Here is an 8283-nt window from a genome sequence, read left to right as displayed (position 1 = left end):
AGTTGAGCATGCCTTTATGATTGATTTTTTTGGGGGGTGGTGGTGGGAGGCACTTTATGGTTTTAAAGGGCACATAGTATAAAGGAGCTTCCTTTTCCCAACAGTATTTTCTACTATTTTCATAAAGCTGATGGCTGAATTGAGTTTACAGATTGGGTATGTATTTGGCACAAATTGTTCTGGGTGTCAGATCACAGAATTATGCTTCAGTTGTTGTCTTTGAATTTACATAATGAAAGTTATTTGACCAGCCTTTCAGAACATGTAGATTCCACATTAAATCAATACATGTAATATATTATAAATTTCCTAAAGAAGAGCATCACCTATGTAGTATTCTTGCCAAATGTTTAAATGAAATCTAATCATGAGGAAATAATTAAATACAGTTGGCAGATTATTGTATAAAATTTTTAATGGCATGTAAAACACACACACACACACAAGAAAAGGAAAAAAGTTGGGGAAACTGTTCTAGATTAAAGGAGACCAAGCAACAAGATAGCTAAATGCAGTGCATGACCCTTAACTGGATCTTGATCCAAAACAAAAACAACAAGAACAACAAAAACAGTGCACACTTATTAAGGGACAGTTGGGACAGTTGGAGAAATTCATATATGCACTATATCCTACATGCAATATAATGTCAATATTAAAATTTTTGAACTTCATAATGGTATGGTTGTTACATAGGAGAATGTCCTTTTTCTTCAGATTAAATGCTGGGGTAGTTTCATAGTATCTACAGTTTACTTTTAAATGTTTCAAAAAGAAAAGGTGAGTGCATAAGGCCAGAGAGAATGAAAGTAAATTTGGCAAGTGTTAACAATTACTGAATCTATGTGAAAGGTGTATTGGTATTCATTGTGTTATTCTTTCAGCTTTTCTCTAGCTTGAAAATTTCAAAACAAAAATGCTGGGGACAAAATCTCCACACAGAGTAAACTTAACCGTTAGGATGGTGCAACTTACTTTATTTTGTCTGATTTTTATCTGTAATCATATGTTTTGCAAGAGATTTTTAAATATGTTATATGCTCAATAATTACTAGTTGGGATTCTGCATTTTAATAATGTGATTTCATGATTTTAGAATGTCTCATAGTTTAAAGAACATATACAGTGGGTTATATACATTCTGTTTTCCATTTTGTAAAATAGATGAGATAGGTGGTGTTTTCTTCATTTTAGAAACAAACAATTTGGGGTTTCAAGAAAGGTACCCAAGGACATAGCCAGCTACCCTTATGCCCAGACTTCTCTCCTAAGCCTTGGAATCCACTATCTTATCATTCATTACACACTTCTCCTGGATGTTCCACAGGTATCTTTTTTTTCTTTTTAAGATTTATTTATTTATTTATTTGAAAGAGAGAGAGACAGAAAGAGAGAAGAGAGCAGGAACAAGGGAGCGGGGCAGAGGGAGAAGCAGACTCCCCGCTGAGCTGGAGCCCGACTTGGGGCTTAATTCCAGGACCTAGAGATCATGACCTGAGCCAAAGGCAGAGGCTTAGCCACACAGGCTGTCCACTTCATTTCCTTTAGAACCTCCATGCTGTTGACATAATGAACTTTCTAAAAAAGCAAATCTAGTCATATTGCTTCGTTTCATTGATAGGATGAAAACAGCAAACAAAGCACTTCATATAATCTAGACCCTACCTACTTCTCTTTCCGCATCCTTATATGCCTCCTGACATTTACCTTACTTTCCAGTCACACTGAAAACTGATTTGCAGCTGCAATAGTCTTTCATGGCTGCATGCCCTCATATTTGTTATTACTCTAGCTCTTTCACTCTTTGCCACATAATCTTACTATTCAAGATTTGAAAGTATAAGTTCCCACTGTAGGTCTTCATAACACCTTCACTGGCTGAATTAGGTGCTTTTTCTTTGCCCTGTGCATATTTCTGCTATAAAACTCCATTTTAACTGTTTCCATTGCCTTTTACTATAAAATTGTGAACTCCTTGAGGGTCATAGCTCACACATATTAGGTGTTCAGTAAATGTTAATGGACCTTCATCTAATCTTAACACTATGAAGATACTTTTCCTTAGAGACACTAGCATATATCAGTTTTTCATAGAGTTGTTGTGACTTTTATATTTATGTGTTTAATTCATCCCCAGTATTGGAATGGTAATTGGAGAACCTGATTTCTAGTTTTGGCTCTGCCCCTTATTTGGTATACTCTCTTAGGCAAGTTAGTGTGACTTTCTAGGCCTTAGTTTCCGGTTGATGACAGGTTGAATTAAATGTTTTCTCACACCTACCCATTTTTCCCAGTGACTCTGATTTTATGATTTCATCTGGAAGGTTTTTAAGCAGAGATGTGACACATTGATAGCAGTGTTACAGGAGTTTCACTTTGACAGAATGTAAATTGGAAGGGTATAGAATGGATAGATGCAGAGAAACCAGTTAAGAGAATAATGTGGTTTAATGAGCATTTCATATAGGATCAGTATTTGGGAAAGGAGAAATAATTATGAGAGAAACTTTACAGTTTGAAATGGTGAGGGCAGAATGAGTTGTCTTCTGCCTAGTCCTTCCCCTCAAATGGATTCCATGATTCAAAGCCTGTATTGACTTCTACAGAGAACTAGATTTTCTATTTTGAGAGAAATGAAACTAGGGGAATAAATGGCTTAAATTTTCTCTAATTTCTACCTTAGCTTCAAAACAGAATAAAAGATAGGAACTTTATAACCAGAGCATAGCTATTTCCAGATTTACATAGAAAATATGTCATTTTTCGCTTGAAGAAACCACTCCCTAAAAACACAGAAAGAAGGTTATCACTCAAAAGAAGCATAAAGACAGAAAAAAGAGGTTTGAAAATCCTAGTTTGAAAAAAACAAAAAACCTCAACTATCTAAACATGCTGCTCATCAAGTTCATAGGCTGTGAAGTTTTGGTTTTGAAATTTTCCTCACTGGGGCATACGCTGTGGAGAAGGTCTCCTTGTTAGTGTTATTGCAGTTGCACACTTAAATTTAACAGTTGTTGAGCTTTCAAACTTGTTCAGCTGGGAGCTTTAGAAAATATCTCTCCTGTACTATAAGGATGCTACTGGTGCTTATTACCCCAGACAATCAAGAAATCCAGAAAACTTTGGTAACAAAATTAATACTAAATATGAGAAGTGCCATGGATGATCACTTTTGTTCCTGTCACAACTGTTACTTTCTGCCAGTAGAGGACAGTAGAAACAACTGTTGAGGCAGCTGTTGCTAATGTCACTACCACTCTAAAAGTTTTACATAATGCTTCCACCTGATTTACAAATTTGTTGAGAGGAAATGTGTTGGTTTTCTCCATTTCGCCCTTTGTATTTTCCATGCCACACTGCACATTGATATTTCTAATAGCAAATATATTAGTTTCCTAGGGCTGTTTTAACAATTTACCACAAACTTAGTGTCTTAAAACAAGAGAAATTTATTCTTTTACAGTTCTAGAAGCCAGAAATCCAAAATCAAGTTGTTGGCAGGGCCACACTCTTTCTGAAGGATCTAGGGAGAATCCTTTCTTTCTTGCCTATTTCAGCTTCTGATATCTTCTTGTGGTCTTTGGTTTGTGGCAGCGTAACTTCAGTGTCTGCCTCCAGTTTCACATGGCCTTCTTCTCTGTGTATACTTTTTGTCTCTGATAAGGATGCACTCATTGAATTTAGGACTCACCTTTTTCCAGTACTATCTCAGTCCTTACCTTGTATCTATGAAGACCCTATTTCCAAATAAGGTCACATTTTGAAGTTACAGGTTGACATGAGTTTTGTTGGCATGCCATTCAATCCACTGCAGGAGAGTGCTGGCAATTTGAGATAACTCTTATTGGTGGAGACCTTGTTTTCTTATGATCATATTCATTCATTTGTTCAACAAACATTTAATAAACCCCAACATTATACCAGGGGCAGGTTTAAAGGAAGATGGATCAGATTATTTACTCTTAAGGAGCTCTCACTGTAGTTGGAAGGCAGATACAGACCTCAGTATCTATGATACAATGGGACAAGCAGGGTAATAGAGGCTTATATTCAATGCTGAATACACCTGTGTATTCATCCTGTATTTGTTGTGGAGGGACCCAGGAGGGATCAGAAAAGAGGCGGGAGAGGGAGAAACAGACTCCTGGCTGAGCAGAGAGCCAGAGGTGGGGCTTGATCCCAGGGCCCTGAGATCATGACTTGAGCCGACGGCAGACGCTTAACTGACTGAGCCACCTAGGTGCCCTGTTCTGATTTTTTATAATATAAACACCACAGAGAATATCCTTGTAGAAAAATCACGTAAAAAAAATTCCTTATTATTTCCTTAAACCAAATACCTGAGAATAGAGTTGTTAGTTTAAAGGGATCTCTCTCCTTGAGAGAGATACTCCTTTTTAATGCTTTTGATAGTGTATCAAATTAACCTCCAGAAAGGCTTCATCTATTTGCAAATGTAAGAAAGCCTTTTTCATTGATTGTTATCAACACTGGATATTTTTGTGTATGTGACCATGTGCATGTGAGCATTTGGCAATCTGATAAGCATGTTATCTTGTTTTAAATTTTATTTCTTTAGTTGAGATTTTGACCCCCCCGCATATGTTGCATTGGTCATTTATATTTATTTCCTGTGAAGTTTGTATCTATTGTCCATTTTTTCAGTTACTAAAATATTTTTTAATTAGTTCTATAATTCAGTCTACTAAAGACATGGAGTTTTTTTTTTTAACAATCATGTATGTTCACCTTTTTTTTTTTTTTCCTATTTTGTCATTTGTCGTTTAAATTTATTTATGGCATTCTTGGATGTCACAATTATTATTTTCATGTGGCCAAATCTGTCAGCTTCTTTTTTAGTTTTTCCTTTGTTAGTATGCTTATATTTTTTACTACAAGATCAGATCAAACATGCATGTATTTCTCCTAGCGCTGTTGTGTTTTCATTTTTTTTATATTTAACTCGTTAACCCACATAGGTTCTGTTATTGTAAAATAGCTCTATAACTTTTTTCCTCAGTTAATCAGTTCTTTTTTTTTTTTTAAAGATTTTATTTATTTATTTGAGAGAGAAAGAATGAGACAGAGAGAGCATGAGAGGGAGGAGGGTCAGAGGGAGAAGCAGACTCCCTGCCGAGCGGGGAGCCTGATGCGGGACTCGATCCCAGGACTCCAGGATCATGACCTGAGCTGAAGGCATTCGCTTAACCAACTGAGCCACCCAGGCGCCCAGTTAATCAGTTCTTAATTTTAGTTAATCAGGAACATTTTTTATTTACAACTCCTGTATTTTCTTTGACTTGAAATGTCACCTCTAGCATATGTTGAATTTTTCTGTATACTAGGGTTTCTTTTGGTCCCTTTGATTTTTGAAATCTGTTCTTGAACTAGCTTGAAGTGGTTTTCCTTAAGGTAACTTTATAATACATACTTGCTGCATATGAGAGACAAATGTTTTTTCATTACACTTCTTCTGCAAAAATGTTTTGCCTTTTTTAACTGTTTTTTTTTCTTCCAGATGGGTTTTAGAATCATTTTGTTTAGGTTACAAAAAATATTGGTATTACTCTTGTAATTTCTTTGTTCTTATAAGGTAACTTGGGAGGAATTGGCATAATTCCAGTAGTCTTTCCATTCAGGGAAGCTTCCCATTTCTTCATATTTCCTTTTAATTTTCTTTAGTAAAATTTTAGATATTTTTATTTTAAATGAGATGAGAAGCCACTGGAGTTGATAAATAAGACTTTGAGCCCAGGAGGAAGGTACAGTACAGAACAGCTTATCTATGTGATAAACTAGTAACAAATTTTGTTCAGATTATAAAATGTAGGTTGGTGAAACTTGGAAATATTTTATAAAAGATGTACTGATTGCTGAAGTGGTGAATCTGAATTCATCTAGTTAGTGGTCAATCTGATTTAATGATTGTCACAAAATTTATAAGAACAATCTTTTTAAAATATCTTTGTGTCTTAAATGACACTCTTGGGATCATGAGGAGAAGGTTAAACAGACTGTGTTTAATCTAAATTTCTATGATGTGGATGCAGACATCTTCCATCAGCCTGCCTGACCCTAAAAGGGACATAGTAAGGTGCCAAGGTTTGGGTAGTGCATGTGTGCTAGATTCTAATGACCAAACTATTATTACTTTTGTTACCTTGCAATTCTTTTCAAACTACTAATAATGCTTTTTTTAATTTAAAATGATATATTTTTAAATTTTACTCACTTGCAAGAGCAGTTTGGCTCCTGAGGTTTAAACAACTGAAATGCTAGCCCTTGGTTTGTCAATTGGCAGCTCAGTTACAAGATGCAATATAGCTGCCCAGATTTAGAAGAAACAAGTGGAATAGGAAAAAAGAGAAGGGTGTGTGGGTAGTTTTTTGGTTTCCTGATATTTCCACTCAATGGTACAAAATGCTCTGAAAGAGGAATGGACTTTTGGGAAGGGGTGTTGCCTTTAACTGCCTTTAATCCTGAGCAGCAGTCTCAATTTCCTACTTACCCTGGCACACATGCCTGTTTTTCTCTTGTGGAATGTGTTGGGGAACACAGCAAATGGGTGTCAGCACTGTTGAGGTTAGGCTGTAATGAGAGGTCGCTTATTTGAGGGTGAATCAATTTATGGTTTATAGCACACAATGTTAGTATTTCACAGTAGGTAACACTGTGAAAGTCAAATTGTGAGACTTTACTGAATAAGTAGTTAAAGGATAGTGCCTTTTTTGTGTATTCTGCCCCAGCAGAACAGATCTTTCTGACTGGTCTGGTTCCACTTTTCACCTTCATGTTAGAGTATGGCTCCTTGCAGTAATGTTTCTCCCTTCTTTGCTCCCTTCCACATTATGACTATTTCATACTACCTCTTTCACAGAAGTGGTTACACGACTTACATTACTGTGGGCAGAGTATGAGAGGTCCAGTTGCTCTGTATCCTTGCCAGTACTTGGTATTGTCACGTTTTTATTTTTATACTTTTTCTTCAACATAGAGGCATTTGATCAGGGTTTTAAGTTGTACTTCCCTGATTACTAGTGGTCATTTGGGTATGCTCCTTTCTGAGTACCCATTTAAATCTCTTACTTTTCTATTGGAGTATGTATCTTTTTCCTGTTGATTTGCAGGAGTTCTTTATGTTTTCTGGTTATAAGCTCTTTGCTGTATGTGTTGTAAAGATCTTCCATTCTGAGGCTTGCCTTTTACTCCTTTAATGGGGTCCTTAACGAGGAGGAAAGACTAATTTTAATGTAGCTGCATTTTTTAACTTTTCCACTTATTGAATTTGCTTTTTAGGTCCTGTGTTTTAAAGAAATCTCTGCCTAGTCCAAGCTCATGAAGATGTTCTGTTAGATGTTTTCTTTAGAAGCTTTACTGTCTTTGTCTTTTACATTTAGAGTTGTAATTTATCTGGAGTTGATTTTTGCGGTTGTATGAGATAGGCCCAAATTTTTTTGTTTTTTTTGTGTTTTTGGTCATGGATATCCACTTGACTTACTATCATTTACTGAAAAGACCATTCTTTCCCTGCTTCTCTGCAGTGCCGTATTTATCATAAATCAAGTATTCTACATGTGTGGATTTGTTTCTCAACTATTACAGTTCCATTGCTCTGTTTGTCTTTACTTGCTTCAGTACTACCCTGTTTTACTGACTGTAAATTTAAAAAAGAATATTGATAATCTGGTGGGGGTGTAGATTTTTAAGCTTTGTCCTTTCCAAGATTGTCTTGGCTGTTCTTGATCTTTGCATGTTTATATATATGTATAATCAGGTTATCAATTCATACAAAATAATCTGCGAGAATTATAATTGAAATTATATTGAATTTGAGGATGAATTTGGTAAGATGAATCTGAAAGAGAATTAACATCTTTACAGCATAACATCTTCAAATCCACAAACACAGGGTATTGCTACCATTTTTTGAACTTGTGTTTATTTTTAATTTTTTAATTTTTTAATGTTGTGTTAGGCACCATACAGTACTTCATTAATTTTTGATGTAGTGTTCCATGATTCATTGTTTACATATAACACCCAGTGCTCATTGCAATATGTGCCCTCCTTAATACCTATCACCAGGCTAACCCATCCGCCCCTCCCCGAAATTCTGTTTGTTTCCCGGAGTCTCATGGTTCATCTCCCCATCTGATTCCCCCCCTTCATTTTTCCCTTCCTTCTCCTAATGTCCTCTGTGCTATTCCTTATGTTCCACATATAGGTGAAACCATAACCATATAATTGTCTTTCTCTGCTTAACTTATTTCACTTAGCATAATC

At 35.8% G+C, this 8283-nt stretch overlaps 1 protein-coding gene across 2 annotated transcripts in view; it reads left to right on the top strand.

Moving 5' to 3' along the window:
* FAF1 (Fas associated factor 1) overlaps nt 1-8283 on the top strand; it is a 466200-nt gene that overhangs the window by 108608 nt on the left and 349309 nt on the right. The gene's annotated exons all lie outside the window — the stretch shown is intronic.

This window comes from Leptonychotes weddellii, chromosome 4 (genome assembly GCF_054177405.1).
Source record: "Leptonychotes weddellii isolate Sample4059 chromosome 4, ASM5417740v2, whole genome shotgun sequence".
Classification (NCBI taxonomy): domain Eukaryota; kingdom Metazoa; phylum Chordata; class Mammalia; order Carnivora; family Phocidae; genus Leptonychotes; species Leptonychotes weddellii.
This window is presented reverse-complemented; position numbering and strand designations above follow the sequence as displayed.